The 7,500-nt window shown below is 40.3% G+C and overlaps 9 non-coding genes across 9 annotated transcripts in view; 2 read left to right on the top strand and 7 right to left on the bottom strand.

Moving 5' to 3' along the window:
- Window positions 1-960: 960 nt before the first annotated feature.
- TRNAY-GUA (transfer RNA tyrosine (anticodon GUA)) lies at window positions 961-1,050 on the bottom strand. Its single transcript is given in 2 exon segments — window positions 961-996; window positions 1,014-1,050. It is a non-coding gene; the product is annotated as a tRNA-Tyr (tRNA).
- A 1,311-nt stretch (window positions 1,051-2,361) lies between these two features.
- Window positions 2,362-2,443, bottom strand: TRNAS-AGA (transfer RNA serine (anticodon AGA)). The gene has a single exon. It is a non-coding gene; the product is annotated as a tRNA-Ser (tRNA).
- A 155-nt stretch (window positions 2,444-2,598) lies between these two features.
- Window positions 2,599-2,671, top strand: TRNAF-GAA (transfer RNA phenylalanine (anticodon GAA)). Its single transcript has one exon. It is a non-coding gene; the product is annotated as a tRNA-Phe (tRNA).
- A 424-nt stretch (window positions 2,672-3,095) lies between these two features.
- On the bottom strand, window positions 3,096-3,185 carry TRNAY-GUA (transfer RNA tyrosine (anticodon GUA)). Its single transcript is given in 2 exon segments — window positions 3,096-3,131; window positions 3,149-3,185. It is a non-coding gene; the product is annotated as a tRNA-Tyr (tRNA).
- A 1,311-nt stretch (window positions 3,186-4,496) lies between these two features.
- On the bottom strand, window positions 4,497-4,578 carry TRNAS-AGA (transfer RNA serine (anticodon AGA)). Its single transcript has one exon. It is a non-coding gene; the product is annotated as a tRNA-Ser (tRNA).
- Window positions 4,579-5,308: 730 nt separating this feature from the next.
- Window positions 5,309-5,390, bottom strand: TRNAS-AGA (transfer RNA serine (anticodon AGA)). Its single transcript has one exon. It is a non-coding gene; the product is annotated as a tRNA-Ser (tRNA).
- Window positions 5,391-5,545: 155 nt separating this feature from the next.
- On the top strand, window positions 5,546-5,618 carry TRNAF-GAA (transfer RNA phenylalanine (anticodon GAA)). The gene has a single exon. It is a non-coding gene; the product is annotated as a tRNA-Phe (tRNA).
- A 424-nt stretch (window positions 5,619-6,042) lies between these two features.
- TRNAY-GUA (transfer RNA tyrosine (anticodon GUA)) lies at window positions 6,043-6,132 on the bottom strand. The gene is given in 2 exon segments: window positions 6,043-6,078; window positions 6,096-6,132. It is a non-coding gene; the product is annotated as a tRNA-Tyr (tRNA).
- A 1,311-nt stretch (window positions 6,133-7,443) lies between these two features.
- The window catches only part of TRNAS-AGA (transfer RNA serine (anticodon AGA)), an 82-nt gene continuing 25 nt past the window's right edge, over window positions 7,444-7,500 (bottom strand). The window contains exon 1 of the tRNA in view: window positions 7,444-7,500. This exon is cut by the window's right edge and continues 25 nt beyond it. This is a non-coding gene — a tRNA (tRNA-Ser).

The following is a 7,500-nucleotide window of genomic DNA, read 5'->3' as shown; positions in this document are numbered from 1 at the left end:
AACCACTCGGCCACGACTACTGCTTAAGCCTTGCTGTATTTTCACAATAGATTGTCTATGGATTGAGCTGCCTGCACTGAGAAATTGAGGATGTATTGTATTGACCCAAACACACCCAAAACTTCATTCTCCTTTACATTTGATGCGCTAATGGCCTGAACTCGCTATGGGCATCACAGATTTCAAGTTTTTAAAAACTTGCAGAAAAGAGAAAACTTAAGGCGTTCGTAGTCGGCAGGATTTGAACCAGCGCGGGGAGACCCCAATGATTTTCTAGTCCATCGACTTAACCACTCGGCCACGACTACTGAATAAACCATGTCCTAGTTTCAAAATAGATTGTCTATGGATTGAGATGCCTGCAGTCAGAAAGTGAGGATGTATTATATTGACCCAAATACACCCAAAACTTCATTCTCCTTACATTTTGCCCCGAAAAACGATTGCAAGACCAAGGGAGCTTGAAGAAATAGCTCAGTTGGGAGAGCGTTAGACTGAAGATCTAAAGGTCCCTGGTTCGATCCCGGGTTTCGGCATTGTGGAAGATAATATTTTTCGACATAAAATGCAATTTTGCAACAAAAAGCTTACGTTTTCAGGCTTCAAACTTTAAAATCATATTTACAAAAACATTTTTACAAAAATCACTTTGCCACAACCACTGCTTATGTCTCTCAGTAGCCAACTCCAGTCCTCGAGAGCTACCAACAGTTCCCATCTTCCAGACAACCTAGCTGCTGCACAGGTGCACTCATTACTCACTAACACATTTTAAAAGATCCACAGTTGGAGCTAATTACTTCACTTGTGATTCTGTGAGGTGAGCTGGAAAACATTAACTGTTGGTAGATCTCGAGGACTGGAGTTGGCTACCCCAGACTTAGAGAATGCTTTATACTCTGTATATTTTGAGTTTGTAAATTGCCAAAAATTGCCATCTGAGCAAAAAATAAAAACAACTCCTTCGAGCCGGAATTGAACCAGCGACCTAAGGATTTCTACACCAATCATCTCTACAGTCCTCCACTCTACCAGCTGAGCTATCGAAGGATGCTGTAGGTTCTCAAATATGTTATTATATGCTCTTTAATATAGCTTTAAATGTTTAGCTAAATGAGTGTTGTAGGAATAATGTGAATATTCTATTGTTTATAACCATTTGACAACCTTTGTTTAAAATTGGGCTTTGAAAATTAATTTCTAATTAATAATTTCTATTCAGTGTGGCTGCTGAAATTGACTGGTGTCAGTCTTAAGGAGGGTAAGAGAATGTGTGTAAGAAAAAGAGAAAACAAGCTGGCATCCAAAAGATTTTGATGCGCTAACAAACATGGATTTCTAGTCCATCGCCTTAACCAATCGGCCACGACTACTGCTTAAGCCTTGCTGTATTTTCACAATAGATTGTCTATGGATTGAGCTGCCTGCACTGAGAAATTGAAGATCTAAAGGTACCTGAATCGATCCCGGGTTTCGGCATTGTGGAAGATAATATTTTTCGACATAAAATGCAATTTTGCAACAAAAAGCTTACGTTTTCAGGCTTCAAACTTTAAAATCATATTTACAAAAACATTTTTACAAAAATCACTTTGCCACAACCACTGCTTATGTCTCTCAGTAGCCAACTCCAGTCCTCGAGAGCTACCAACAGTTCCCATCTTCCAGACAACCTAGCTGCTGCACAGGTGCACTCATTACTCACTAACACATTTTAAAAGATCCACAGGTGGAGCTAATTACTTCACTTGTGATTCTGTGAGGTGAGCTGGAAAACATTAACTGTTGGTAGCTCTCGAGGACTGGAGTTGGCTACCCCAGACTTAGAGAATGCTTTATACTGTGTATATTTTGAGTTTGTAAATTGCCAAAAATTGCTATCTGAGCAAAAAGTAAAAACAACTCCTTCGGGCCGGAATTGAACCAGCGACCTAAGGATTTCTACACCAATCATCTCTACAGTCCTCCGCTCTACCAGCTGACTAATTAATAATTTCTATTCAGTGTGGCTGCTGAAATTGACTGGTGTCAGTCTTAAGGAGGGGAAGAGAATGTGTGTAAGAAAAAGAGAAAACAAGCTGGCATCCAAAAGATTTTGATGCGCTAACAAACATGGATTTCTAGTCCATCGCCTTAACCACTCGGCCACGACTACTGCTTAAGCCTTGCTGTATTTTCACAATAGATTGTCTATGGATTGAGCTGCCTGCACTGAGAAATTAAGGATGTATTGTATTGACCCAAACACACCCAAAACTTCATTCTCCTTTACATTTGATGCGCTAATGGCCTGAACTCGCTATGGGCATCACAGGTTTTAAGTTTTTAAAAACTTGCAGAAAAGAGAAAACTTAAGGCGTTCGTAGTCGGCAGGATTTGAACCTGCGCGGGAAGACCCCAATGGATTTCTAGTCCATCGCCTTAACCACTCGGCCACGACTACTGAATAAACCATGTCCTAGTTTCACAATAGATTGTCTATGGATTGAGATGCCTGCAGTCAGAAAGTGAGGATGTATTATATTGACCCAAATACACCCAAAACTTCATTCTCCTTACATTTTGCCCCGAAAAACGATTGCAAGACCAAGGGAGCTTGCCGAAATAGCTCAGTTGGGAGAGCCTTAGACTGAAGATCTAAAGGTCCCTGGTTCGATCCCGGGTTTCGGCATTGTGGAAGATAATATTTTTCGACATAAAATGCAATTTTGCAACAAAAAGCTTACGTTTTCAGGCTTCAAACTTTAAAATCATATTTACAAAAACATTTTTACAAAAATCACTTTGCCACAACCACTGCTTATGTCTCTCAGTAGCCAACTCCAGTCCTCGAGAGCTACCAACAGTTCCCATCTTCCAGACAACCTAGCTGCTGCACAGGTGCACTCATTACTCACTAACACATTTTAAAAGATCCACAGGTGGAGCTAATTACTTCACTTGTGATTCTGTGAGGTGAGCTGGAAAACATTAACTGTTGGTAGCTCTCGAGGACTGGAGTTGGCTACCCCAGACTTAGAGAATGCTTTATACTCTGTATATTTTGAGTTTATAAATTGCCAAAAATTGCTATCTGAGCAAAAAATGAAAACAACTCCTTCGAGCCGGAATTGAACCAGCGACCTAAGGATTTCTACACCAATCATCTCTACAGTCCTCCGCTCTACCAGCTGAGCTATCGAAGGATGCTGTATGTTCTCAAATATGTTATTATATGCTCTTTAATATAGCTTTAAATGTTTAGCTAAATGAGTGTTGTAGGAATAATGTGAATATTCTATTGTTTATAAACATTTGACAACCTTTGTTTAAAATTGGGCTTTGAAAATTAATTTCTAAATAATAATTTCTATTCAGTGTGGCTGCTGAAATTGACTGGTGTCAGTCTTAAGGAGGGGAAGAGAATGTGTGTAAGAAAAAGAGAAAACAAGCTGGCATCCCAAAGATTTTGATGCGCTAACAAACATGGATTTCTAGTCCATCGCCTTAACCAATCGGCCACGACTACTGCTTAAGCCTTGCTGTATTTTCACAATAGATTGTCTATGGATTGAGCTGCCTGCACTGAGAAATTGAAGATCTAAAGGTACCTGGTTCGAACCCGGGTTTCGGCATTGTGGAAGATAATATTTTTCGACATAAAATGCAATTTTGCAACAAAAAGCTTACGTTTTCAGGCTTCGTACTTTAAAATCATATTTACAAAAACATTTTTACAAAAATCACTTTGCCACAACCACTGCTTATGTCTCTCAGTAGCCAACTCCAGTCCTCGAGAGCTACCAACAGTTCCCATCTTCCAGACAACCTAGCTGCTGCACAGGTGCACTCATTACTCACTAACACATTTTAAAAGATCCACAGGTGGAGCTAATTACTTCACTTGTGATTCTGTGAGGTGAGCTGGAAAACATTAACTGTTGGTAGCTCTCGAGGACTGGAGTTGGCTACCCCAGACTTAGAGAATGCTTTATACTCTGTATATTTTGAGTTTGTAAATTGCCAAAAATTGCCATCTGAGCAAAAAATAAAAACAACTCCTTCGAGCCGGAATTGAACCAGCGACCTAAGGATTTCTACACCAATCATCTCTACAGTCCTCCGCTCTACCAGCTGACTAATTAATAATTTCTATTCAGTGTGGCTGCTGAAATTGACTGGTGTCAGTCTTAAGGAGGGGAAGAGAATGTGTGTAAGAAAAAGAGAAAACAAGCTGGCATCCAAAAGATTTTGATGCGCTAACAAACATGGATTTCTAGTCCATCGCCTTAACCACTCGGCCACGACTACTGCTTAAGCCTTGCTGTATTTTCACAATAGATTGTCTATGGATTGAGCTGCCTGCACTGAGAAATTGAGGATGTATTGTATTGACCCAAACACACCCAAAACTTCATTCTCCTTTACATTTGATGCGCTAATGGCCTGAACTCGCTATGGGCATCACAGGTTTCAAGTTTTTAAAAACTTGCAGAAAAGAGAAAACTTAAGGCATTCGTAGTCGGCAGGATTTGAACCTGTGCGGGGAGACCCCAATGGATTTCTAGTCCATCGCCTTAACCACTCGGCCACGACTACTGAATAAACCATGTCCTAGTTTCACAATAGATTGTCTATGGATTGAGATGCCTGCAGTCAGAAAGTGAGGATGTATTATATTGACCCAAATACACCAAAAACTTCATTCTCCTTACATTTTGCCCCGAAAAACGATTGCAAGACCAAGGGAGCTTGCCGAAATAGCTCAGTTGGGAGTTGGCTACCCCAGACTTAGAGAATGCTTTATACTCTGTATATTTTGAGTTTGTAAATTGCCAAAAATTGCTATCTGAGAAAAAAATAAAAACAACTCCTTCGAGCCGGAATTGAACCAGCGACCTAAGGATTTCTACACCAATCATCTCTACAGTCCTCCGCTCTACCAGCTGACTAATTAATAATTTCTATTCAGTGTGGCTGCTGAAATTGACTGGTGTCAGTCTTAAGGAGGGGAAGAGAATGTGTGTAAGAAAAAGAGAAAACAAGCTGGCATCCAAAAGATTTTGATGCGCTAACAAACATGGATTTCTAGTCCATCGCCTTAACCACTCGGCCACGACTACTGCTTAAGCCTTGCTGTATTTTCACAATAGATTGTCTATGGATTGAGCTGCCTGCACTGAGAAATTGAGGATGTATTGTATTGACCCAAACACACCCAAAACTTCATTCTCCTTTACATTTGATGCGCTAATGGCCTGAACTCGCTATGGGCATCACAGGTTTCAAGTTTTTAAAAACTTGCAGAAAAGAGAAAACTTAAGGCGTTCGTAGTCGGCAGGATTTGAACCTGTGCGGGGAGACCCCAATGGATTTCTAGTCCATCGCCTTAACCACTCGGCCACGACTACTGAATAAACCATGTCCTAGTTTCACAATAGATTGTCTATGGATTGAGATGCCTGCAGTCAGAAAGTGAGGATGTATTATATTGACCCAAATACACCCAAAACTTCATTCTCCTTACATTTTGCCCCGAAAAACGATTGCAAGACCAAGTTAGCTTGCCGAAATAGCTCAGTTGGGAGAGCGTTAGACTGAAGATCTAAAGGTCCCTGGTTCGATCCCGGGTTTCGGCATTGTGGAAGATAATATCTTTCGACATAAAATGCAATTTTGCAACAAAAAGCTTACGTTTTCAGGCTTCAAACTTTAAAATCATATTTACAAAAACATTTTTACAAAAATCACTTTGCCACAACCACTGCTTATGTCTCTCAGTAGCCAACTCCAGTCCTCGAGAGCTACCAACAGTTCCCATCTTCCAGACAACCTAGCTGCTGCACAGGTGCTCTCATTACTCACTAACACATTTTAAAAGATCCACAGGTGGAGCTAATTACTTCACTTGTGATTCTGTGAGGTGAGCTGGAAAACATTAACTGTTGGTAGCTCTCGAGGACTGGAGTTGGCTACCCCAGACTTAAAGAATGCTTTATACTCTGTATATTTTGAGTTTGTAAATTGCTAAAAATTGCCATCTGAGCAAAAAATAAAAACAACTCCTTCGAGCCGGAATTGAACCAGCGACCTAAGGATTTCTACACCAATCATCTCTACAGTCCTCCGCTCTACCAGCTGAGCTATCGAAGGATGCTGTAGGTTCTCAAATATGTTATTATATGCTCTTTAATATAGCTTTTAATGTTTAGCTAAATGAGTGTTCTAGGAATAATGTGAATATTCTATTGTTTATAACCATTTGACAACCTTTGTTTAAAATTGGGCTTTGAAAATTAATTTCTAATTAATAATTTCTATTCAGTGTGGCTGCTGAAATTGACTGGTGTCAGTCTTAAGGAGGGGAAGAGAATGTGTGTAAGAAAAAGAGAAAACAAGCTGGCATCCCAAAGATTTTGATGCGCTAACAAACATGGATTTCTAGTCCATCGCCTTAACCAATCGGCCATGACTACTGCTTAAGCCTTGCTGTATTTTCACAATAGATTGTCTATGGATTGAGCTGCCTGCACTGAGAAATTGAAGATCTAAAGGTACCTGGTTCGATCCCGGGTTTCGGCATTGTGGAAGATAATATTTTTCGACATAAAATGCAATTTTGCAACAAAAAGCTTACGTTTTCAGGCTTCAAACTTTAAAATCATATTTACAAAAACATTTTTACAAAAATCACTTTGCCACAACCACTGCTTATGTCTCTCAGTAGCCAACTCCAGTCCTCGAGAGCTACCAACAGTTCCCATCTTCCAGACAACCTAGCTGCTGCACAGGTGCACTCATTACTCACTAACACATTTTAAAAGATCCACAGGTGGAGCTAATTACTTCACTTGTGATTCTGTGAGGTGAGCTGGAAAACATTAACTGTTGGTAGCTCTCGAGGACTGGAGTTGGCTACCCCAGACTTAGAGAATGCTTTATACTCTGTATATTTTGAGTTTGTAAATTGCCAAAAATTGCTATCTGAGCAAAAAATAAAAACAACTCCTTCGAGCCAGAATTGAACCAGCGACCTAAGGATTTCTACACCAATCATCTCTACAGTCCTCCGCTCTACCAGCTGACTAATTAATAATTTCTATTCAGTGTGGCTGCTGAAATTGACTGGTGTCAGTCTTAAGGAGGGGAAGAGAATGTGTGTAAGAAAAAGAGAAAACAAGCTGGCATCCAAAAGATTTTGATGCGCTAACAAACATGGATTTCTAGTCCATCGCCTTAACCACTCGGCCACGACTACTGCTTAAGCCTTGCTGTATTTTCACAATAGATTGTCTATGGATTGAGTTGCCTGCACTGAGAAATTGAGGATGTATTGTATTGACCCAAACACACCCAAAACTTCATTCTCCTTTACATTTGATGCGCTAATGGCCTGAACTCGCTATGGGCATCACAGGTTTCAAGTTTTTAAAAACTTGCAGAAAAGAGAAAACTTAAGGCGTTCGTAGTCGGCAGGATTTGAACCTGTGCGGGGAGACCCCAATGGATTTCTAGTCCATC

This window comes from Crinia signifera, chromosome 3 (assembly GCF_055691185.1).
Source record: "Crinia signifera chromosome 3, ASM5569118v1, whole genome shotgun sequence".
Classification (NCBI taxonomy): Eukaryota; Metazoa; Chordata; class Amphibia; order Anura; family Myobatrachidae; genus Crinia; species Crinia signifera.
The sequence above is the reverse complement of the archived record's forward strand: the minus strand, read 5'-3'. Positions and strand labels throughout refer to the sequence as shown.